Source organism: Cupressus sempervirens, chromosome 2, assembly GCF_028749045.1.
Source record: "Cupressus sempervirens isolate cs-2001-9-10 chromosome 2, ASM2874904v1, whole genome shotgun sequence".
NCBI classification, from domain to species: domain Eukaryota; kingdom Viridiplantae; phylum Streptophyta; class Pinopsida; order Cupressales; family Cupressaceae; genus Cupressus; species Cupressus sempervirens.
In genome coordinates this window covers 145,229,998-145,256,846 of record NC_143119.1, presented here as the reverse complement: position 1 = coordinate 145,256,846, position 26,849 = coordinate 145,229,998, and the positions used below count along the sequence as shown (strand labels likewise).

At 34.3% G+C, this 26,849-nt stretch overlaps 1 pseudogene; it reads right to left on the bottom strand.

Annotated features, from left to right (window-relative positions):
- Positions 1-26,849, bottom strand: LOC149571456 (kynurenine 3-monooxygenase-like; annotated as a pseudogene).

Genomic DNA, 26,849 nt, shown 5'->3' with positions numbered 1-26,849 from the left:
CTACTTCCATAGATCTTCTGCAAAGTTTTGGTTCTCACAGAGAAGTAGATCAAGCATATCTAGGGCCTTCTCTCTAAAGATCCTAGTGACATCTTCTGGAGAAAGTGCATTCATGAGTTCATTATTCAATGTACCGTCCCAAAAGCTTCCATCAGCAACATTAACTAGCAACATATTCAAGTCTCGCCAAGCCTGCACTCTGTCATGATGAGAATTAAAGGTGGACTCCCCTGCCAAAGAAGGGCGAACATAGAATGACTTATAGGTTCTTGGGTTATCTATAAAGTCTAGTGTGATATGTGACTTATCACTTGCTAAGCCATAGGCTTGATTAAGATGCAAAATTTTTGAACATACTTTACTTGAAACACCATCAGCTCCAACTAGAAAATCAAATTCAACTTCAATATCATCCATATGAACTTTACCTTGGTTGTTAGTTTCAGTATCCCTACTATATGTCTGATTATAGGAAAATTTCTCCCATCCAAAATAAAGAGTGAAATTTTCAGAAAATCTTTGAAGTAGACTTTGCTATAGAAAAGCCACTAATCCATTATGACTTGCTACATAACTTTGTATTCCAAGTCCACTATAATAATCCATTTTAATCTTTTTCCATTTGGTAGGTGGGAACAATTACCAACTTGTGGTTTCAAAATGGAGGAAGGCAACTCCAAACCAACTACCTCAATCGCCTTAATGCCTCTTCTTGTCAAAATAATACGAAAAGAGTGTGGATCGCCTCTGAGTCTGGCTTCATCATTGGTTGGCATTAAAAAACATTAACATGAAATCCCCTACGAAGTAAATTAAGTGCCATTACACAACCTGCTGGCCCACCTCCAACCACCACAACTTTGCCAGAGCTTCCCTATACCATCCAGAAACTACATGTTCAATCAAAAAGTTCGAGATGCATCCAAGTATAGTACACAGATCATATTCTCTGCTTCATTCATCCTCCCAATTAGAATATTTTATAACTTTTATAAGTATTTACTAATTTGATGAAATCAGTCGGGCCCCAAAATGGGCCCGGCTAATTTTTTTTTGTTTTCGAACAACTGATTCCTAGAATTAATCCACTGAGATCTTCAAACATGTCAGGAATTAATTTTGATCACAAATTGATCATTAAAACTCATTTTAAATAATTTCCGCACCGCTATGAAATTTGTATCAGGAGGCCTGTTGCTTGGTTTTAAAAACTGACATAAACACCTAGTCGAGCTCCGAAACTTAGGATCTTTGCTCTCTCTAACACATTCAATAGGCTTGCAAAATCTCGTTGCATGATGACATCAGGGTCAAAAGATATTGACCTTTGAACATGCCTACTTAAAATCACCTGCAAATGAATATGTCAGAAAGTTGAAAAAAGCATTTGGTTTTGGCCCTGAAAACTGGGCAAATGGGCACTTGAATTCTAAAAGGCGGGGCAACAGTACATTTTCATGATGAGAATGTAACTCTATGATTTGGGCTTATGATGAATCACATGGCACATTTGGTGAGGGCACAAAGTTGGCTACCTAGATTTGCAGGACAGTGAACATCAGTAAAAAATATTTTTTGCGAATGGAATGACCCTAGAAAAGTATGCAGACAGATTTGCTATGACTTGAGAACTGGCACACTTGTAGCATTTTTAGAGTAGAATGTAGGGGAACAAACCATTTGATCCCACCAATCACAGGCTCAGAGATATGACATCCTGAACAGGGCTCCCAATCAATTTGCACTTCTGATTACAAGTGAAAATCTAAAAATTGCAAATGGAATCGCATTTGAAAACTGATCAAACTGATTCGTCATAAGCTTGAATATAGAAAGTAGAATGTCTCTAACCCCTAGAATATGATGCAAAAGGAATTTTCTTATTTGGGTCAACTGGTCAAAAGTTATAGTCTGTCAAACAGGACTACCTAGAATTATGAACAATATGCAGATCTACAACAAATGCAACTGACCAAATTTGAGACATTCAAAACCTAGTCAAACGGATTTGAAATGAATTGAAACTTGGAACATAGGTTCTTTGATATACATACTAAACATCCTCAAAGTGGAAAATCATGAAACATAACCAGGTGAAAGATATTCAAAGGCAAATTGGGTTCTTTGTCATTGTTTGACACTTAGGTAGAAAATGCAAAATGACACTAGCACAAAACGAGACTTCGCAGAATGATTCAAAATGTCAGTTTATCATTATAAAACATATGGATAGGCTGAATGAAGGGTGTTAGAAACATAAAACACCACTTAGGCATTAATTCTACAGCTGGGTATATAAGCATGAAAAGCGTTCACAGGGGTTCAAAGCAACTCAAAATTTGGAATAGGCACTCAAAATGGGAATGCAATTTTGAGCACCAAAAGTGGCTCTATCTGGGGATGCATGCCCCTTAAGGGCATGGCAAGAATTCAGATCTTTGGATGAAGAAGACCACTCAAAAACTTTCTTCGACCAAAACTAAAAGCAAGGAAACCTATTCTAACTGTACAAGTTGGTGACCCCAGGCCACTAAAACTTTTCCAAACCTTTTACCTCTGTCAAATAATTGATTCTCATTTACTTTTCCTTGAGGTAAGCTAAAACTTTGATTATCCTTTGTTTCACCCAACACATAACGTTTCTTAATTGGCTCAGCTGGTAAAACAAAATAACTTTCCTGACTTTCATAATGCATACTAGGGACTTGCTTAACATATTGCTCACTATGAAAATAGGGATCAACATGCTCAAATATACCAGGATCAAACTGATAACTCTCTTTAACAAATGAATTGTGCATGCTCTCAAATTTGGGAAACAAATTAGACACACCTTGAAAATATGAATCTCCATGTACAGCTAGTTGACAATCAGATGAGTATCCACATTTATAGTCACCAATGTCTTCCATGTCAATGACTGAAAATAGTCTAGGGATCTCCACTAATTATTCACAACCAGCAAATGGATCAATCACATCAAAGCATTCATCATAAAATTTCTCGTAAGGTGCAAGAAAATTTTCAATAACCATTGCATCCAACATCTCACCCTCATCATCACAACAAAAATACTAATTATCTCTTACCTCATATGAATCATCATTAGACTTACTATGAAGTGCTAACCTATTTTCGAAGATAACCCCATCAAGCACCTCATCTTCGAGCTCAGAAAATGTAGCATCATTAGAATATTCACTATCACAAATGGAAGAAGAACAATCTGATTTGTTACAGCAGTATGACAGTGTATCACCATTAAACTCATCCTCTACTGAATCTAAAAACTCCATGTCCTCTTCAAACAATGAATTTATCACTCCATGCAGGGATCCTTTTTGAACATTTTGACAAAAGACGGGCTGATCATCATCAAAATCTTGATCATATAAAGCATTAGTATAAACCTTAAATTCATCACCCATTTCATCTTCATGGAGACTCTCAACATATGAAGAAAAATCAAAACTAGATGAAGACTCACTTTATATTTCTTCTACCATGCACATAGTATCCATAAATGTGTTCTCTTCATTATATTGTTTAGGATAACCACCACAAAGAGACCATGATTCATTTCTAAACCCTTCACTACATGCTGCAACTTTATTGTCTAATGTAAAAACACTTGACAATCCTCCCTTGAGATCTTTATATTCAAACTCATTATCATCAATCAGATTCACTATTTCTTTATCTTCATAGCTGGAGGACAAATCACTCTCAAATTCTTCATTGACTAAATGATTTGTATAATGCAAAAAATAAGATTCATTTTCACTTTTAGATTCAGAAAAATAAATCATATCTTCACTTTCATATGAATTTTCAATTCCATTATTGCTTTCTTTTTCTCTTGTTGCATTTGACTCATATGAAGACTTCTCATCATCACTTGCTTCATTCTCATTTACATGATCCCTTTCAATATTCTGATCATCTAACGGTGACTGAGGTAACCTTGATTCACATTCTTCATCCTGTGTTACCTTTCCATGGAATGTTGGATTGACAATGTCAAACTCATCATTAGAGACATAACTCTCAGCTTCCACTTTTGCACAAGACTGATATTTAGATATAACAACTTCATGTCTAGAAAATTTAGTAACATCATCATGTACACAATCAACACCATAAGCATTTTTTGTTGTAGCTAATCCTTGATCTATAATATCATCACATTGCTCATTTCTATCATAGTCTAAAATATCTATATATGTCAGGCTGCAAAGATCATCATATACAGAATCAATATAATTCACTATATATAAATGTGTGTGTGTGTGTGTGTGTAGATTATGCTATGATCAATTATAGATATTATTTAACTGAAGCTGTACATACTGTAACACAAAATATGGATTAGATAGTTATTGAACACTCTGGAAGAATGAAAATGTTTAGGATAACTTGTATTTTGGGTAAAAATGGCTAAAATTGGGTTTAAGATGGTCGATTACATGTGATAAAAATGAGGCTTTTGTTTTGGGTGATCAAGAATGCAAGTTGGAAGCATATGGAGATGTGCAAAATGAGAGTTTTAGCATTTTAAAAGTGATTTTTCACCCAAATTGGGTTCTCTAGATTTCATTGCTTGTGGTAAAAACTCCTTATTTTACATGATGTAAAACATGCAACCGGGTTTAGAGAGTGCAATTACATGTGCAGGAATGTGGAAAATGAATAAAATCTCGAAAAATGAATGAAATATAGAAGGTGGAAACATGGAAATGCACTTGCATTCTTGGGTGTAAATCTTCAACTTTTCTCCAAAAAAAATTAAAAACAAGCAACAAACAAGAAAGAAAAACTAAAAACAAAACAACAATTTCCTCTTTCTTTTGAAGCAAACATGACAAACTTCAAAACCTCTATTTATATGCTATTATATTTTTGGAATTGAAGGACTTTTGCATTTGTAACAAGAAGAAGATTTCAAACTTATTTAAAGATGACATGCGAAAGACAAGAGTTGCATTTGATCAAATGGACAAAAACAATCCAAAGAATGCAACATTGTAGCAAAAAAGTAAGAAATCAGAGAAAAATTGAAACCTTCTACTTACTTGGAGCTTAATGAGCCAAAAATGGAGCAAAGAGAAGTTTAGACAAAAAGTCTTCTCCAAAATTGGGTTCTCCAAGGCAAACACATGCAACAACTAAGAGCTTGTGACAAATTCAAAGTTACAAATCGTGATCTCCAAGGTCAAATGCATGGCCATTTTTTCATGTAGATGCCAAAACGTGATCTCCAAATTCTTTTAAATGCAAAACATTTTTGGTAAAATACATATCTTGGGGTATTTTTGGAGAAAAATGTGCCCTACAAATGCATTTACATGAGCCATTTTTGCTTGAAATGGTAAAAAATGTGAACTTCAAATGCATATACATGTATTCAAACACCAAAACATGCCCTCCAAATTCAAACACATGACAAAAATTAGTGTCTTTGGGCATTTTTGGAGAAATTTTTGCCTTTTTGATCCCTTTACATGAGACATTTTGGTGTGTAATGAGGGAAAATATCATTTGAATGTGTTTACATACATCTAAATGGTAAATCACACTCTATGGATGTAATTACATTATTTCCCCTCAAACTCCACAATTTTTTCTAGGAAAGCAAAATCGGACCCTCAACATGCAAACACATATTTAAAATAAGCATGTATTTGAGTTGGAAGTGAAAATTGCACTCCATTACATGCAATGCTCAACATGTAGAAAATAATTTCCATGCAAATCAGATTCTAGAAGAGTGAATGCATATTTAAAATAACTTGGAAATGTCATGTTTTAGTGCAAATCACACACTAGAAGGCAATTTACATGTGACACTTGGGTTGAAAAAAGTGTTTTTACATGCAAATCAGACTCTAGAAAGGTCATTGTATGTTTTAAAAACTTAGCATTTACATGTTTGGATCCTTTTAGTGTGAATCACACTCTGTGTGTGAAATTACATGTGACATTTTTACCTATAAAAGGGAGTTTGCATGTAAATCGGACTCTTGGAAGCCCATTACATATTTAAAATGACTTGCTTTTGTCATTTGGCTTAGTTTAAAAAATGTCTCCAAGAAAAAATCACACTCTCCAAGTGCATTTGCATACACTCTCTAAGTGCATTTGCATGTTTTATTTTTAGGCTCAAGTGCAAATCACACTCTCCAAATGCATTTGCATGTGTTGAAAATATGCATTGACTTTATATACATTTGGGTTTGAGAGGGCAAATCTCATTCTCTAGACGCATTTGCATGTTTTAGTCATTTGCATTTCCATGCAAGAGGTAAATCTCATAATCACACTCTCTAAGTGCATTTGTATGTTTTATTTTTGGGCTCAAGAGCAAATCACACTCTCCAAGTGTGCATGTTTTAATCATTTGCATTTGTATGAAAAAGGTGAATCTTATTCTCTAGATGTATTTACGTGACATATTTTAGAAAAACATGTTATTGAGTTGTACAACTTAAACTTTCTATTTATATAGAACACGTGTGATTGATTATTGAGTAAAGATCACTTTAAATAGGTCAAAATAAAATATTTAGACTATATAGTTCAAATATTGTGTAAATATTTATTATAAAATGACATATTACTTAGATGTTTAAAATAAAATTTTAAAGTAAATCTCAACATTAAATTAGACTATATAGTGCATTATAGTCACTTAAGTAAAAAATAAAAAACAACTCAACATGAAAATATAACATAAAGTGCACTATAGTCACTTAAATCACTTAAGTGATAATCAAAAGTGACGAAGTAACTTAAAAACATAACATAAAGTGATTTTAAGTTATATTTCAAAAAGTGTTAGTCAAGATTAAAGTATAACATCAATATTTTAAATATGCGATTGCACTTGGACAATCCACTTTCTAAGCACTTAAATGGTCATATCTTTTGACTACTAAGTCCAATTAAGCACTATGATATTCATAATCGAAGGGAAAACCAAAAATAAGAGAATGAGCAATTTTTTTTGAAAGAAGACTAAACAAACACTCGAAAATGCAAATAAGGACTTGGAAGGCTTCACAAATCAAGCATAAGCTAATAAAAATAAAATGAAAATAACATGATGAAAGACTTCAATAAAAAGATTCACTACATGAATTGAGAATAATTGATTGATCAATGTTGGCCGATTAAATAGAGAATTTATTGAAAATAAATTGATACAAGTATGATAAATGTGTGTCAATCATTGTTTTGTCATTGATGTCAAACCTGCTACTTCCTACTAAGATAATCGCTTATATGATTTGAGTACTATCATTTATTTGAGGATTTTATCAAATGAGGTAACAATAGCACCTAGAGGAAAGGTTGAGTTATGATATGAAAAGGAGTACAAGGATCAGTTAAGACAATGATATTATAGTGCATTGATAATCTACTTAAGGTTGCAAAGGATGGTTACATTGATTAAGTTCAAAAGAGAAAGTTAAACAAATAGGTTCTGAGCAAAGTTAGTGCAAGCTGAGCAGAAAATCAATTGGAGCCAAGCAAAGTCAATTTTAGTGTAAGCCAAGTGAAACAATGTCAGTTGAGTAAAGTTCAGTCGATGTCAAACACCAGTAAAATTTAGTTCGTGCCAAGTGATTTGATAGAGGATATTGAGTAACACAGAATGTGTCAAGCATTGAAAGCAAGCTAATGCCAACTGTCAACATTATGAGAAAGATCAAGAATTCGATGAATCTGAGCCAATAAGTTTGATTTCTTGGATTGTGTGAACCGTGTGGAAGATAAGATTGATGAGCTAGTGATACATAATTCGTGATGAACCATTTTGAGGCAAATTCAAAGAGGATTGATAGATGGGAAATAAATGAAATAAGGGGTAGATTCATTGAATCCTACCTAATCTGAACTAACCCTAAAATGGACAATAGAGGATGAACGACAAAAGATTTTAATTCTCTATTTATAGAGATGGTTGGTCAGAAGAAAAGGTTTTCATGTGTGAGAGCCTAAGGAAGACAAGAATTCTAGGGCATTGCTTCATTTAGTAACATAAGAGAAGAGACTACATTATCAAACAAAGCAAGAAGGTTTAAAAGTATGGATACTTGAAGGGTAAACAAGTTATTAGAGTTGAAGTGTGTGCAAGCCAAGCAGAATGGAGGACTAAAACAAAGATCTATAATCTACAAGTGTGTCTACAAGTGTGTTGTAACTTGTTATTAGATCAAGCCTTACTGTTACTTTGTAATCATTGTATCAATCTAGGGTATATCATTTGGATTAAGACTGGCCTAGTAGTCATTTGTAAATCCTTTAACTGGGTGACATTCCAAGTGAATGACCTAAATTTCTATAACAAGGCTCACTCCTAACATGGTGATTGAAATCCTTGAAATGGATCACATTTTATAGCGTGCATTGTAATCTTTAATAGGGTTGACCTTTTATAGGGCATCACTTTAGAAGAGTGAGAATGAGTAGCATGTTACTAGTGGTTTTTCCAAAATTTGGTTTCCACATTAAATCATTGTGTCAAATGTGTTATTGAATGTGTTATGTGTCATGTTTACATTTCTGCAAAGCTGATTTGACAGTAACCTACAAGTTTAAGTGATTGCATAATCTAATGGATGCATGCATGCTAAAAAGGTTTTATGGATATGGGTTTACTAAGCTATGAAAAGTTTTAATTGTACATCTAGACCTTAGTTAATTCACCCTCTCTCAGTTATTCTAAAGAATTTCAACAATTTGTATCAGAGCAATCTGCTTAAGAGGACTAGTTTGAAGGTACTAGAAGCAAAAAGATTAAGATGTCAAAAAGAGAGGTACCCAAGCTTAATAGAGATAACTTTCCTACATGGAAAAGTCTGATGAAGCTACACCTAAGAGGCCTTGAAGATCATGCACAATTGATCCTGTTGGAGGCTAACTGCTGAAGATCTTAACACAACTAGGCAATGTTGGAGATTTCCTTTTCCCTAAGCTATGCCGAGTCTGATGATCTCAAAGGTTGTGACAGTGCAAAGAAAATGTGGGATGCTCTACACACTGTCTATGGAGGTGACAAGAATGTTCTAAGAGCCAAAGTTTAAAGTCTCAGAGGTAAGTTCAATGATGTGAGAATACAAGAATGTGAGAATATCACTCTAGGATAAAAAAATGTTAATGACATAAGAGGAGTTGCTAGTACAATAGATGATGATATTGTACTAAGCAAAGTTTCAAGAACACTTCTACCCATCTATGCTATTATCTGCAACACAAGAACTGAGATGCATGCCAAGGAATAATCTAACTCTTAAAGGTCTAGTAGGTAGGCTCACTTCTTTTGAGTTATCTAATTTTAATGATTAAAAACCTGTTTATGTTGAATCTACTTTCAAAGGTAAGCTGACATTGAAGGAACCTAATGAGAAGCAAAAGAAAAAGGCAAAATATGTGTACAATGACAGTGATACAGATGAGGAAGATGTAGATCAACTTGAAGCACTACTAGCAAGGAGATTTCACAAAGGTAAAGGCAAGTTCAAAGGTAAGTTACCCATCATGTGTTTCAATTGCAATGAGGTTGGTCGTATTTCTACTAGATGTCCAGAGAAGAAGAATTACAGAGGTAGTGACAAGTACAAAAGTAGAAGAGATGAAGACAACAAAGATTACAAAGACAAAGGCAAGAAGTCTTGCTACATTGCTAAAGAGGAAACAAAAGATGGGTCTGACGATCATGATGATGAAGTTTTGTATGTTGTAATGAAGGATGAATCTGATGAGGATGAGGCAACTACACTAGTGTCTTGCATGAACAAGAATGACAAATGGATTATTAACAGTGAGTGTTCACATCACATGACTAGAGACAAAAGTAAGTTTGTTACCTTGAATTATTATGACGGAAATAGTGTAAGGTTTGGTAATGATGCACCATGTTTGATAAAAGTAAAGGGTTCTATCAAGCTCACAGAAAATATTTTATGTGACAATGCTTACTATGTTGAAGGACTTAACTATAATTTGTTGAGTGTGTCACAACTGAATAATTTAGGATGTAAGGTTGAGTTTGAAAAAAAGGTTGCTAAGATATATGATACTAATGGAAAATTGATTGGAAAAGGTGATAAAACTAGAGGTAATCTATTCTAACTTGATATAAAGGATGCTACTTGTTTAATTGTAGAATTTGATGATGTGTGGCTATGGTACAAGAGGTTATGTCATGTTAATTTTGATAACTTGGTTAGTATCAATAACATGAAAAGAGTCAAAGGTTTTCCTAAGTTGAAGAAGCCTAACAATATAATTTGTAAACAATTTCGGTTAGGTAAAATGACAAAATAAAGTTTTAAGAGTAAGACTCATACCTCTAAAGGAATATTATATATTGTTCATACTGACTTGTGTGGACCAATTTAAGTGCAAACTTACAAAGGAGATAAGTACATTATGTTGCTTGTTGATGATTATTCTACAATGATGATTGTTATGTTTCTAAAACAAAAATCTGATGCTTTTCAAATGTTTAAGTGGTACTTAGCAAGAGTTGAGAAAGAAATAGGTAAAAGCCTAAAATGTTTGAGATCTAATAGAGGAGGAGAATTTACATCAAATGAGTTTGAGATGTTTTGTAATGACAGAGGAATCAAAAGATAGACATCTGATCCTAGAACCCCTCCACAAAATGGAATTGTTGAAAGGAGGAACAGATCTGTAATGGACTATGCTAGGACACTCATGATAGAGAAAATGTCACTTTTAAATACTAGAGAGAAGCTCTAAATACAACTGTCTATACCTTGAACTGTGTACAGTTCAAGAAAGGTACTCATTCAACACCTTTTGAACTATGGTATGGATACTCACCCAATGTAAAATATTTTAAGATATTTGGAAGCAAGTTCTATATTCTCAAAGATTTCAAGAATGGTAAACTAGATGCAAAAAGTGAAGCAGGTATATTTTTTGGTTATTCCACAAGAAGTAAAGCTTATAAATGTTTGAATACTAACACTAACAAGGTTGTAGAAAGTGCAAATGTGAAATTTGATGAATATACAGAAGTATACGAGGCTAAACCTAGGAAGAACCAGAAGAATACAAATCATTTGTATACTTTTATGAAGGTATGCCCGCCGATGACAATGTTGTAAATCAAGTTGCAAACCAACAAGTTTTAGTAACTATCGAGTCACATACTAGGAATGTTGAGTCACATTCAGGAACCAAGCTACATTCAAGTGCCGAGTTACAGAATAAAGTTGAGGTACATTCTAATTATGAGATTAGTGTACATGAAAGAGATGCAAAACTATCTAACAGAGAGGTACATAGTGATTTAGAAGTTGAGAGACCAAATGTAGAAGTCAGAGCTGAACCAAGATTGTCTAAATATGTCAAGAGACATCTTCCTACTGCACAAATCATTGTAGATAAAGATGTTAGACCAATGATAAGGAACAAGTTGACAAATGATACATGTTTGTTTAACATGAAAGAATCCAAAATAGTGAAAGATGTCTTAGAAGATGTGGACTAGAGTAAAGCTATGGAAGAAGAGATTGAACAAATTGAAAAAATAAGACACAAACTCTAGTTCCTAGAGTAGAAGACAAAAATGTGATTGGTATCAAGTGGGTATATAGAAACAAGTTAAATGAAAATGGTGAAGTTATAAGGAATAAGACAATATTAGTTTATAAAGGATATGCATAGGAAGAAGGGATTGACTGTGGAGAAACATTTGCCCCTATTGCAAGACTGGAAGGAGTAAGAACTATGCTTGCTTACTTACATGCACAGGTTTCAAAGTTTATAAAATGGATGTTAAGTATGCATTTCTGAATGGTATATTAGAGGAAGAGATTTACATAGAACAACCAAAAGGATTTGTTGATGTTGACAACAAAAACATGGTATGTGAACTACACAAAGCTCTATATAGTTTTAAGCAAGCACCAAGAGCATGGTATGAAAGGCTTCATAATTATCTTGTGAAGTTTGGATTTTAAAGGACTAATGATAACAACAATCTATACTTGAAGACAGATAAAGGCAAAGGTGTTTTTTTATCTAAAATTTTGGTTGATGATATCGTATTTGGAGGTCAAGATACTTTATGTAATGCTTTTGCAAATGAACTGAAGAAATAATTTGAGATGTCTATGTTTATAGAGATTGGGTTCTTTGTGGGTCTGGAAGTATATTAGATGAAATATGGTATATACATCACTCAGTCAAAGTATGTAAAGGAGATATTGAAAACTTTTGGATTTGAGGATTCCAGGCCAATAAGTACATCTACGATGATAGAACATAAATTGTCAGAGAATGATGATTCAACTGAGGTGAATCAAACATTATACAGGTCTATGATTGGAAAATTACAATATGTAGTACACAACAGACCTAATATTGCATTATCTACAGGGATATTTGCAAGATTATTTGCTAATCCCATGGAGAATCATCTGATGGTCGTTAAGAGAATAATGAGATATTTGAAAGGAACATAGGACTATGGTCTATACTACAAGAAAAATAAGAAATTTGAATTGAGAGCCTACATTGATGCTGATTAGTGAAATGTCCTCTTTTCTGATTTGATATGGCATTTCACACCTCTAATCAGATTTTCAAAATCAAACAACTGATATCACAAAGATCCACCAATTTCTCAATGAAACCCCAAATCGAGTATGCTGAAAATAGTGCTAAAAGCTTCACAACTTCACAAATTATTAATAAATCTGAAAATGGAAATTTTTACAGAACTTTCAGCAGCATAACAGCCTAAAAATTGACATTTCCAGATCCATATAGCCTTTACACAACAGCTCAAAAATGTAGGACAAAAACTATGCTCATTAGGCTCTCGAAATTAACACAAAATTGCCCGAAAACACCACAAAAACACTAATAAACTATCTCAGAAGTTTAATCACGTCCCAATACATATATTTAGCTCTATTTTAACAGCTTAAAGTCTAAAATACAGCAGCAACCAAAACTGATATGAAATGCTCAACTGAAAACACCAAACTCATGCAAAAAAACACACCCAAAAACCCACAAATCTACACTGTTCAGCACAAAGGCAAACTCTGTATGAGCACGCACATGGAATGGCTTCAAACTCCCATCCTTAGCCTTCCTGAAAACCTGCAAACTCCCGTTCTTGGGTCTCCTTCTCCACAGGTTTGGCAGCCTCTGAAGAATAACAAAGAATGAGCAAAAATCAAGTTCTGGAATCCACCCAAAATGCCTCCAAACCCCTTTAAAGAGGGCATAACTGTAACTCACGTCCAAGAGAGGTTAATGAAACATATTTTAATAATAATTTTCATTTATTAGTCCAACAGTTTCCAAAGATTAACCCCCTTTTTCCGAAACTTCACTTTCTTGGGCCTACCTGCCTTAGCAAAGATTATTATTTTTTAATTATTTGAAAAGGGGACATGACAAGTCCTCCCCTCCCAAACATTGCTTGTCCTCAAGCAATGGTTGAACAATAAACCAATCAATCCACCTGGATCTCAAATGTAGTTATGAACTATACTACTACCAATTAACACAGGCTCCTGCAATATCCTCTGCAATATGACCAAGAGGAATCCATAATCAAACTGACAATTATAGCTCAACCAAACTCCAAAATCACCACTACCACAATCAAAAACCCATGAGGCGCAAACTCTTAGAACATCAGAACCCAAGCAAAGTGGACAAATCAAACTACCAACATAGTAAATACCATCAACGCATCCCACTGGCCTATACAGAATGCACAATCCAACTCTGCAACAATGGTGAATGCTCTCGAATGAAACTGTACCAAGTATGGAGAATCCACACACTGTACAACTCCTGCAGTCAACACAACTTTGCAAATCACCGGCCACTATCTCATAACCATAACTACCATGCACCCCATGAACAAGTGATACAACCCACTGTGACTGATCACCAGCTAAGTCAGGAGATGTCATAGCCAAAGGAGTAGAATCAATAACAACACCCGCTGAAGCATCACTCTGAAACTCCTGCTCTAAGTCATGTATTATCAAGCTGTCAACTGTAGAACCTATCGCCATGTCATGCCCATCACAACTCTCATCTTGAGGCATCAAATTGTCCCATAACTGATGATAAGCACTAGGAACCAAAGTACATCTCTGTATCATTATCTCATCAACATGGTCATCAAAGGTAAATTGATGAGCATACCTCACAGTGTAATGCCAATAGAATGCACCAATCTCAGTCAGTGGCTCAGACTGTAATCCAGATGAAACTAACTGCAATTGATCATTAACCATGTTGGAACTAACTACTACCTCCGAAGATATCACCAAGGGAGTAGTGTTACTAGTAGGAACCATGCCAACTGCCGACTCACCAACATCACACATGATCTTTGATAAATCTCTAGTCTCTGTGCCATCAATACTAGAGGCCACCACCATGTCAGGCATACAACAATCTGCTACAACACCCAACTCAATTGAACCTAACTCTAGTGGGAATGAACCTGATATTCCAATGTTAGTATCAAGAATGGATGCATCCCCATCTCCACTGCCTCTGACAATCTCGGCCATGGACATCCTCGGATCACCAAACACCACTGCTTGTGACTATATAGAATCAGGTGAAGACTGTAGTCGCTCTAACTCCATGGTCACCTTAGCCAAATGAAACTGTGACTCCTTGAAAGCCAACTGTGTACTCTCAAGAATCTCAAAAGTCACCACAAGCTGCTCAGTAAGCTCACTCACCTCATCTTCCTTGGCCAACAATGCATCATATGCTGTACTGCCCCACTCCATAAGATAATCTCTATCGGCTACCAACTGCATATAATTCTGTCTCAAAATCCGAATAGCCTCCCATAAAGAGTGGATCTCTGTCAAGGAAAGATAACTTCCTCCCTGCTCATCACTAGTAGGAGAACCCCATCCATAAACTGCTAACAACTGACGAGCAGCATCGAAATGTTGGCAAGTGATAGCAATGTCTTGGTCACTAACTCTCAACTGATTAGACACATGATGGCACTGGCTTGACTGTCTCCTACAAACCTCCTCTGATGCACTGTCTGAAGGAGTGTCCTCAAAGTTACTAGTCTCTAGAGTATTACCATCCATATCCTGTGAATCAAATCTAAAGCTCATATCAACATACGGAGTATCAAAAACATTAGCATTGCTGTCCAACTCCTCTATACCCAAGGAAACTAAGTCTTCAAAACTACCCATTGCATCCTTCTGGATGTCATCAATGCCAATATGATCCTGGGACTCATCTATACACACTGCCAAATATGAAATATCATCAACACATTCCAGCAAGTATGGCTGACTGGATATATGAACAAAGCCCAACATTGGTGTATAAAAACTAATACCAACATCAGACAAGATATTGGCACAAGAAAAGACAACACCATGTAATCTGCTAATCAAATCCATGATAGCACCCAAACAAACACTGCTACCAAAAAGTGTTAAAGATCTCCAGTCAACTGAATCCCAAATGCCAATATAACAATCTCGAGTCCATATCTGTAAACTAGAATCAACTGGTAACTCAAGCAAACTCCTCACCTGAGTAATATGACCAATACCAACTAACTCCACATACCTATCATGATGAGATAATGAAGTCACACTACTATCTTTGTTCACCTTCAGCTGGCTGGACAAATCATGTGAAGTACTACCAGCCTCAACCTCATGTGATGAAGCATCTAACTGTGTCTAGTACTCTTTCTCAGCAAAGTCATGAATGCTCAATGTCTGCTCATCTCTACCAGGTATCTCACCATCCTGCACAACAACATCCTCATAATCATCATCTGAACCCACTACACTGTAGTCACTGCCTGTTGTAACTATACCATCCTGAATACCTGTGGCATCACCCTTTGACGACCTGTAAACAATTGTCTCAATTTGAGTATCAAGTTGACCGTTACTATCAATCTGTGTAATATCCCTTCCCACCACCTCCTGTGGCAGAGTAGAATCTGAGACCTCTACCTGGCTATCAGCTAGTTTCTCAAACTCCTCATGCAAGTTCTTGAGAATTGTGTCATTTGTCCTGTGAGAAAATTTGCGAAATAGAAATCCAGTCAACTTATCCACCTTAGCTGGGTCAGATAACATGTCATTCATTATACGGTGGTGCTGAACCAACTGTTTAGACATGTCATGGCTTATTTTCATAAGTTTATCTCGAATGTCTAAATAACCATCCTTTCTACTGTTTTGACTCTAGCTATCAATTGTCCAAGATCGTTTCCTCTGAGACTCTGTACTATACCTGTCCATTCTGGATAAAGTAGAGTGTAACCCCAATAGGATATAACTTCTTCAAACACCAAGAACTAACATGCAAATGATTAGAAGTAGCATGCAACCATAGATTTGGACATGCAACTGATTAGAAGCAACATGCAACCACCAAATTATGACATGCAAGATCTCGGTAGTTGTCAGAACTGACATGCAAGATCTGGGTAGTTGTCAAAACTGACATGCAAACTTCTACAACCACCAAATTCATCAAGAAGTAACATGCAAATGATTAGAAGTAGCATGAAACCATAGATTTTTACATGAAACTAATTAGAAGCAACATGCAACCACCAAATTATGACATGCAAGATCTGGGTAGTTGTCAAAACTGACATGCAAGATCTGGGTACTTGTCAAAACTGAAATGCAAACTTCTACAACCACCAAATTCACCAAGAACTAACATGAAAATGATTTGAAGTAGCATGCAACCATAAATTTTGACATGCATCTGATTAGAAGCAACATGCAACCATAAATTATGGCATGCAAGATTTGGGTAGTTCTAAAAACTGAAATGCAAGATCTGGGTAGTTGTCAAAACTGACCTGCAACTTCTACAAACCCTCAGGCTGGCAAGATCATGGCTCTGATACCACTGAAATGTCCCCTTTTCTGATTTGATATGGCATTTCACACCTCTAATCAGATTTTCAAAATCAAACAACTAATATCACAAAGATCCACCAATTTCTTAATGAAACCCCAAATCGGGTATGCTGAAAATAGTGCTAAAAGCTTCACAACTTCACAAATTATTAATAAATCTGAAAATGAAAATTTTTACAGAACTTTCAGCAGCATAATAGCCTACAAATTGACATTTCCAGATCCGTATAGCCTTTACACAATAGCTCAAAAATGTAGGACAAAAACTATGCTCATCGGACTCCCAAAATTAACACAAAAATGCCCGGAAACACCACAAAAACACTAATAAACTATCTCAGAAGTTTAATCACATCCCAATACATATATTCAGCTCTATTTTAATAGCTTAAAGTCTGAAATACAACAGCAACCAAAACTGATATGAAATGCTCAACTGAAAACACCAAACTCATGCAAAAAACACACCCAAAAACCCACAAATCTACGATGTTCAGCACAAAGGCAAACTCTGTATGAGCATGCACATGGAATGGCTTCAAACTCCCGTCCTTAGCCTTCCTGGAAACCTGCAAACTCTCGTTCTTGGGTCTCCCTGGAAACCTGCAAACTCCCGTTCTTGGGTCTCCTTCTCCACAGGTTTGGCAGCCTCTGAAGAATAACAAAGAATGAGCAAAAATCAAGTTCTGGAATCCACCCAAAATGCCTCCAAACCCCTTTAAAGAGGGCATAACTGTAACTCACGTCCAAGAGAGGTTAATGAAACATATTTTAATAATAATTTTTATTTATTAGTCCAACGGTTTCCAAAGATTAACCCCCTTTTTCCGAAACTTCACTTTCTTGGGCCTACCTGCCTTAGCAAAGATTATTATTTTTTAATTATTTGAAAAGGGGACATGACAATTAGGTTGAAAACATTGATGATAGAAAGAACACCAGCGGAGGAACATTTTTCTTAGGCAAAAGGTTGGCAACATGGACTAGTAAGAAATAAAGCTAAATATGTTGTTGATGCAGTAAATTATACAAACATTGTATGGATCAAACATCTACTCAAAGGTATGAAGGAGGAAATCACTAAACCTATGATACTTTCTTGTGATATTACAAGTGCTATAAATATATAAAAGAATCTTGTGATGCATACAAAGACTAAGCATATTGCAATCAAGTATCATTACTTGAGAGAATCAGTTCAAGATAAATAGGTGAAGATGGAATATGTTAACACAAAATAGAAAATAGCTGATATCTTCACAAAAGCATTACCTAAGGATGATCATGAGTATCTAAGAGGTAAACTAGGGGTGATACCCCTATCAAAGGCTATCTAAAAAGCATGAGGAGTGCCTTGCATAAAAAGAGTTGATTGATATATGTTACACATTGATGTAGTGGATCTTACTTTAGGAGTTACCTAAAGTAATCAAAGAGTTGGAGCTACAAATCAATCACAAACAAGGTGATAAAGGGAGAAACTAAAAATATTCATATCTACATATGAAGATGATAAGTCTTTGGTATTTTTGTCAAAGAGGGAGAAAGTGTACCGAGTTTAGGAAATCACAAAGGGTGATAGACATAAAAAGGGAGAAATCTAGATATAGAAGATACAAAAATGTGGAATATCTACTCAGAGGGAGGAAGTGTACAAGTGTAGCTGTTGATTACATCTACCTAGTAAGAGGGAGATATAAGAAGTAATTAAGAGGGAGTCATAAGGATGAGTTGATTAGTTGTCTGTTTATCAAAACATAATTTTGTAACCTATTCAAAAGATGGAAGTTGTTGATAGAGGGAGAGATTTCAATACAATAAATTATTTTCTTTTTGGTATTTTGTTGGTCTTACTGATTAAGTCTAGTCAGTTTGGTTTGCCATTAATGCCAAAGAGGGAGATTGTTGAAAATAGATTGATACAAGTATGATAAATGTGTTTCAATCATTGTTTTGTCACTGATGTCAAACTTGCTACTTGTTGGTAAGACAATTGCTTATATGATTTGAGTACTATCATTTATTTGATTGATGAAGATGATTTAAATGAGGTAACAATAGCACCTAGAGGAAAGGTTGAGTTATGATATAAAAAGGAGTACAAGGATCAATTAAGATAGTGCTAATATAGTACATTGATAATCTACTTAAGGTTGTAAAGGATGGTTACACTGATTAAATTCAAAAGAACAAGTTCAATGAAGTTTGTCTGCCAAGCTTAACATTCTGCATAGTAGGTGCCAAGCAAAGTTAGTGCAAGTCGAGCAAAAAATCAGCTAGAGCCAAGCAAAGTCAATTTCAATGTAAGCTGAGTTAAGTTTAGTTGATGTCGAGCACTAGTAAACTTTAGTTTGTGTCGAGTGATTTGATAGAGGATGTCGAGCAATGCAGTATGTGTCAAGCATCAGAAGCAAGCTAATGCTGACTGTCAACATTATGAGAAAGATCAAGAATTTGATGAATCTAAGCCGACAAGTTTGATTTCTTAGATTCTGTGAACCATGTGGAAGATAAGATTGATGAGTTGGTGACACATAATTCATGATGAACCGTTTTGAGAAAAATTCAAAGAGGATTGAAAGAGAAGTTTCTAGAAGGGAATGAAATGAAATAAGGGGTAGATTCGTTGAATCCTACCTAATCTAACCTAACCCTAAAATGGATGATGGAGGATGAATGACGAAAGATTTTAATTCTCTATTTATAGAGATGGTTAGTTAGAAGCAAAGGTTGTCATGTTTGAGAACCCGAGGAAGACAAGGAGCCTAGGGTATTGCTTCATTCAATGACCTAAGAGAAGAGACTACACTGGTAAGTAAAGAAAGAAGGCTTAAGAGTATGGATGAGGTGTGTGAAAGCCAAGCAGAATGGAGGACTGAAACAAAGATCTATAATCTGCAAGTGTTTCGTAAGTGGTTATCAGATCAAGCCTTACTATTACTTTCTAATCATTCTATGAGTCTATGGTAAATCCTTTAGATTAAGGTTGACCTAATAGTTATTTGTAAATCCTTTAATTGGGTGACAATCCAAGTGAATTATCTAAATTCCTCTAACAAGGCAACAGGGTAATTGTAATCCTTTAACCGGGTCACATTTAATAGTGTGCATTGTAACCTTTAATATAGTTGGCCTTTCATTGGGCATCACTTCCAAAGAGTGAGAATGAGTAGCATGTTACTGGTGGTTTTTCCCAGATTAGTTTTCCATGTTAAATCATTGTGTCAAATGTCTTATTGAATATGTTATGTTTTATGTTTACATTTCTGCAAAGTTGATTTGACAATAACCTAATGGATACATGCATGATGAAAATGTTTTATGGATATGTGTTCACCAAGTTTTGAAAAGTTTTAACTGTACATATGGACCTTGGATATTTGATTCACCCTCACTCTTAGTTATTCTAAAGAATTCCAATAGAATCATCTCAACAAGATGCAAAACTTAGTTGAAAAAGTTTTGTACTATTACCTACATTTTATGGTTACAAAATGCAAGACAACAAAGCCCACATAATAATCACGAAGCTATAGATTTATTGGAGAATATTAAAGAGATACAACAATAATTTAGACCTAAATTGCAATCCATGAATAATCATTATAAGGAGAACACTGAGTTGCAATGGAGAAGAAAGTTTTTTCAAGGAGAAACAGTTATGGTACATCTACGCAAAGAAAGGTATCCACAAGGTGGTTACAACAAGCTGAAGCCAAAGAAAATTGGGCTTTATGAAATCAATAAGAGGATAAATGATAATGCCTACCAAATTATACCTCTTTAAGAATTGGGCATCAGTCCCATCTTAATGTTGATGATCTTCATTCTTATTTAGGCCTCCCCGATTCTTATAACTATTGAATCTCAGAAGTTGACTTGAATAAGTACAACCAAGTTGATCCAATAATTGAACTGGATACAGATAAATTGAAATGTTCAAGCTTTTCTAACCACAAGAGGATGATATAGAGAATTCAAAGTTAAAATTGTCCAAGTTCAACTACATTCAATTGTGGAAGAATGTGACCACACAATCACTAGGAGCTTAATTGAGGTTTAACACCAACACATCCAATACTTGATGAGTCATCTTTAGTAATTTTTGAGTCATGCTTTGTTTAGTTTTAGTTTTTATTTAAGTGAATTACGTAAGAGTTTTATCAGAGGTTAATTCTAGTCCATTTAAGAGATAAATAAGAAGATAACTCTCTAGTTAGTTAGGTGTTGATTTCTAGGTATGTAGGAAGCAATTAAGGAATATGATGGTTGAATTAAAAGTAGAGGACTGTTAAGATGATGGAGTCATTTGAGGATGTAATTTTTGGTTACAAAAAGGAATAAAAGAAAAGAAGTTGGATAATATAGTCTTCCACTATTATGATTAAGTTTCTATTTGATTAATTTTTATGCCAAACATAGAACAATTTTATTTCGTGGCAATATTATGATTAGGTTTTTATGGGAGAGGACCCATAACTTGAACATGTATCAATTATTGTGAGGGTTGTTAAGAATTTTTGAGCTAAATGTAGAATCAATACAACCTATTGACTGAACAGTAAGATATTGATTTAGTAAGATATTGATTTTTATCTACCTATTTTTCAATAATTACATAAAATTAAATCATTAAAATTTTATATCACATATATCATTGATTTAGTAAAACTAATTCAAGTTGCAGACAAGGAACCATAATTGTATGTTTCATACATAATGATATAAAATGTAAGTTTTTATATTTTAAATCAATCCTTGTACAATATAAAGAAATATGTATAAAAATTATATTTGGAATTGTACTCTTTTATAAAATAGTTGGTCAAACTCATGAACAAGACAACAACTTTTTACTTGATTACTAAGTCATGAATATTGTGCAATTGTTCAACTTCCAATATCATCACACATATAAATATATTCATCTTTCTTTAGTCACGCATCCCATCTCAAAGAAATTTTGAACCCAAATGCTGAAATTGGAGTCTTCAGCAAGCAAAGTTGAGTCTTTGATAAGAAAAACTAGAGTACCTACATCATAAACATGTGGATATGTGTGAGCTTCCCAATCCATCCAAATCAAACAATTAATGCAAACCATTTCAAAATTGACTCTTGGAAGAGCACAATCAATCATCAACCAATTGAACTACAAACTTTGATAGCCACAGATCAACATAGATCAACCAATTTACATTGTCAGCTAATCAAATTATAGATATTGATAGCCACAAATCACCACATATCAACCAATTTTAAAAGTCCACTAGAAAATGACTTGATGTTGAAAGGAAAGCTATAGATGAAAAAAATTTGTCAAATTCAAAATTCAAATTGTAAGAGGCAAAACATATCTATTTATATGACATTCAGTGAAATAATTATTTTACAAATGCATTTACATTCTCTTTAAGCTCTATTTGGTCATAAACTTCTTTGTGAGCACAAAAAATCAGAGAGCTCAAGATATCAGAGGGCTCAGTTTGTGCATTAACATTATTCTCTATGAGTACAAAATATCAAAAGGGTTGCGTAGCATATCAGTTGCTAGAATATTAGAGGGCTCAGTTGAGAGACTCCATAGAATATCAACTATTCAAGATATCAGAGGACCCAGTTAACCATCCAAGTATTTTTCCATAGATATTTTTTGTACTATTTAAGTTTGAATGTGATTTATAATGTACTAATATAATGACACACTTTTGCAAATTAATAAAAGATCAATTTAACTTGAATGCAAGTTTAATTTTTCAATGTTATAGTAAGATAAATGATAATATTAGTTTCGAAGTAGATAAATGATTTGTTCCAGTCTAGTATACCACATTTTAATCATACCCCACTACAAATTAGTGTACGAACTATTTAAGTTTGAATGTGATTTATAATGTACTAATATAATGATACACTTTTGCAAATTAATTAAAGATCAATTTAACTTGAATGCAAGTTTAATTTTTCAATGTTATAGTAAGATAAATGATAATATTAGATTTGAAGTAGATAAATGATTTATTCCAGTCTAGTATACCACATTTTTGGGTTGATTCCATATATATATATATATATATAAACTACACTTATTTTTGCAAACAAGTGTGATTTCCTTGAAGATAAGATTAGTATTGGTTTTCTATTTTTCTATTTCAGCACAATATAGAAATCTACAATTATTTTGAAATTTTTTTTGGTTTGATTCTTCTGTTTCAGCATACATATAAAAACTACACTTATTTTTAGTAAGCTAAGATTGGTTTCAACATTTTTGGACTGATTCCTTTGTATCAGAATATATATAAAAAAAACTACACATATTTTTGCAAACAAGTATGACTTCCTTGAAGATAAGATTAGTATTGGTGTTTTATTTTTCTATTTTAGCATATATATAAAAATCTACACTTATTTTGATAGATATTTTGGACCGATTATTCTATTTCAGCATACATATAAAAACTACACTTGTTTTCTGTAAGCTAAGCTTAGTTTTGGTTTTCTATATGTATTTTTTGAAGTAGATAGATAACTTCATTCCATTTCAACAACCATTTTCTGAAGTAGTTAGATGACTCATTCCATTCCAACAAACATTTTCTAAAGTAGATAGATGACTTAGCTCCATTCCAGCCATTCATATAAATAAATATATATATATATATATATATATATATATATATATATATATATATATATATATATATATATATATATATATATATACATATACCTATACATATACATATACATATACATATACATATACATAACGAGGAAACATTTCAGAGGCAACGCTCTAGAAAGGTTTTTTTAAAGGAAGGTGATCGTAATACAAAGTACTTCCATGTGACAACTCTTAAGCACATGATGGCCAATAGGATTTGTAGACTTAATATGGATGAGGGACCTACTGATAATGAAGAGATCATCAAAAGGGAGGCAATGGATTTCTTTAAAACTTTGTTACAAGAATCTGATCTAGATCTGGAGAAGCAAGATTTATTTTTGGAGTGCATCCCTTCTTGTGTCTCTGAGGATCAGAACATGTTTCTCACTTCTATTCCTTCGTTTGATGAGATTTATAAGGTTGTTTTTTCATTTGAAGGAGACAAAGCCCCTAGTCCTAATGGATTCCCGCTCTTGTTCTTCCACAAGTATTGGAATATTATTGGGGTGGATATCTATAACAGAGTGAAGGAATTCTTTGGATCTAGGAACATCCTTAAAGAGTTGAATGGTACCTTCCTTGCTCTAATTCCTAAAAAAATGGGAGCTGATAGCATGGACTTGTTCAGGCCCATTAGTCTGTGTAATTCATTTGATAATATCATTTCTAAGGTTCTTACTTTGAGGATTTCGTCACTTCTTCCTAACATTATCTCTAGACAGTAAAACGGGTTTGTTCCTGGTAGACAAATTATGGATTCCATTATTATAGTGCATGAGAATATTCATTTTCTCTCAGTATCTAAGAAGGAAGGTTTTTTTCTTAAGCTTGACCTTTCTAAAGCTTATGAAAAAGTGGATTGGCACTTTCTTCTCCGTGTTATGGAAGCTTTTGGTTTCAATAAGAGATTTCGAGATCTAATTTTTATGTTGGTGTCATCAGCGTCTTTCTCGGTGCTTGTGAATGGTTCCCCCTCCTTTTTTTTCAAGGCTTCCAACGACCTCAGACAAGGTGACCCTATTTCTCCTATTCTCTTTATCATTTTGGCTGAATGTTTGGGAAGATTTGTCAATCGTATGGTTCTTAGAGGGGATTTTATGGGCCTTAATCCTTCCTCTTTAGCTCTAGTGTGTTCTCATGAACAATTTGTTGATGACTCTATTGTAATGGGAGAAGCTTCAGTGAAGAATGCTAGGAGCATTAAGAAGGCTTCGGTGGAGTATGGTAATGCTACTGGTCAAATTATTAATTGGAATAAAAGTCTGATTTATTTTATGAATGAAAGTGTGGAGAGACAAATGAAGATAAAAAAAATTATTGGCTGCAAGATAGACTCTTTTCCCGGTTCTTATCTGGGATTACCTTTGGGGTTATCTCCCCCTAACAGTTTCTAGAACTCTTTGATTGACAAAATCCATTTGAAACTTGTGCGATGGAAAGGTTCATTCCTTAGTTAGGTAGGTAAGGTTGTTGTTCTTAAATCTATTTTGCAAAGTGTCCCGCTTTATGCTCTGAGTCTTTTTAAAATTCCTAGAAAGTAAGCTCTTGCTATTGAAAAGATCTAGAAAACTTTCTTGTGGACAGGCATGGAGAATAAAAAAAGACTCCTTCTCATTGCTTGGGAAAATGTTTGTATGCCTTATAAAAATGGAGGACTTGGTTTACAAAGGGTTACTTCTATGAATGATTTTTTAATGGCAAAACTATTATGGAGATGGCACAAAGAGGATGGGGAATGGAAATATATTTGGAATGATAAATACAACTTTGATAACTTTGACTTTTACCATTTCCTCATCAGTAACGTGGATCAAGGGGGATCTATGATTTGGAAACATTCTTAGAAACTTAAAGATATTATTAGAAAAGGGATCAAATGGAAAGTTGGTAATGGTAGGAGAGTTCATTTTTGGGAAGATGCTTGGATGTTGGATCACCTCCTATGTGATGACCTAAGATGGAATAGGTATATGGAGCTTTGTAAGACCCAAATTGGAACTCTTATGGGGGACTATTGGAAAGAGAATGAATGGATGGACCTCTATAGAGTGGACCCTAATTTGGTTGAACTAAGGAAGTGCCTAAATGTGTTCTTTTTAAACCAAAATGAGGATGAGTTGATTTGGAGAAATGACACTAGAGGTGTTTTCTCAGTAGCCTTAGCCTATACTGATTCCTTTGGTGATTTTGAAGAACCATGATGGGCTAAAGCTTGGATGAAGGGGTTGACTCCCAAAGTCAATATTTTCTTTTGGATCCTTTTGTTGAATAAAGTTCTCACTCTGGATAATCTTAAAAAGAGAGGGATTATTATTATTAATAGATTTGTTCTTTGCAAGAATGATGAGGAATTAGTTGATCACATCACCTTGCATTGCCCTTTTTCTAAGAAGATTTGGGACAAAATATTCTATTTATTGGATGTTGATTGGGTGTTCCCTTCCACTATTTAGCTGTTCTTTACTAGTTGGAAGGCTCCTTCAAAGAACACTCTGATTTGTAAATTGTGGGACTTCATTTTACCATATGTTGGATGGGGTATTTGGAAGAAGCGTAATGACAGAATCTTCAGAGATGTGGAATCTAGCCTGACTCAGGTCTTTCATAAGATAAAGACTATTTTGATAGAGAATATTAACACAATGGGATTTGAACAACAATTGTGTAATGAATGGGAAACTAGTATTTTTCTAAATTGGAATTTGAAAGGCAGGACTATGGCTGATCAGAGACCTAATCATAGAGAACATGCTAGATGGGACTATCCTTCTGACAATTGGTTTAAAATAAACTTTGATGGGGCCTCGAAAGGAAACTTGGGTAATGCAGGATGTGGTATTGTGATTAGAAATTCTAACCAAGATAATATGGGAAGTTTGGCTGTACCAATTGGAAAGCAATCTAATCATGTTGCTGAAGCCTCTGCTGCTCTTCATTGTCTTATCTTTGCAAAAAAATTGAACTTGAATAATATTTGGTTAGAAGGGGACTCATTCAATATTATTAATTGTCTTAACAAAAAAACTATACCATCTTGGACAATTAGTAATATAATTAATGAGGCAATTAAAATTATAAATTCCTTTGATAATTGTGTTATTTCCCATAATTTTAGAGAAGCTAATGGGACGGCTAACTAGGCAGCAAATGTGGCATGTGGGAATGATCACACTATCATTTGGGAAGTTCATGACCCCTTACCTCTGGAAGCTTGACAACTTTTTCAT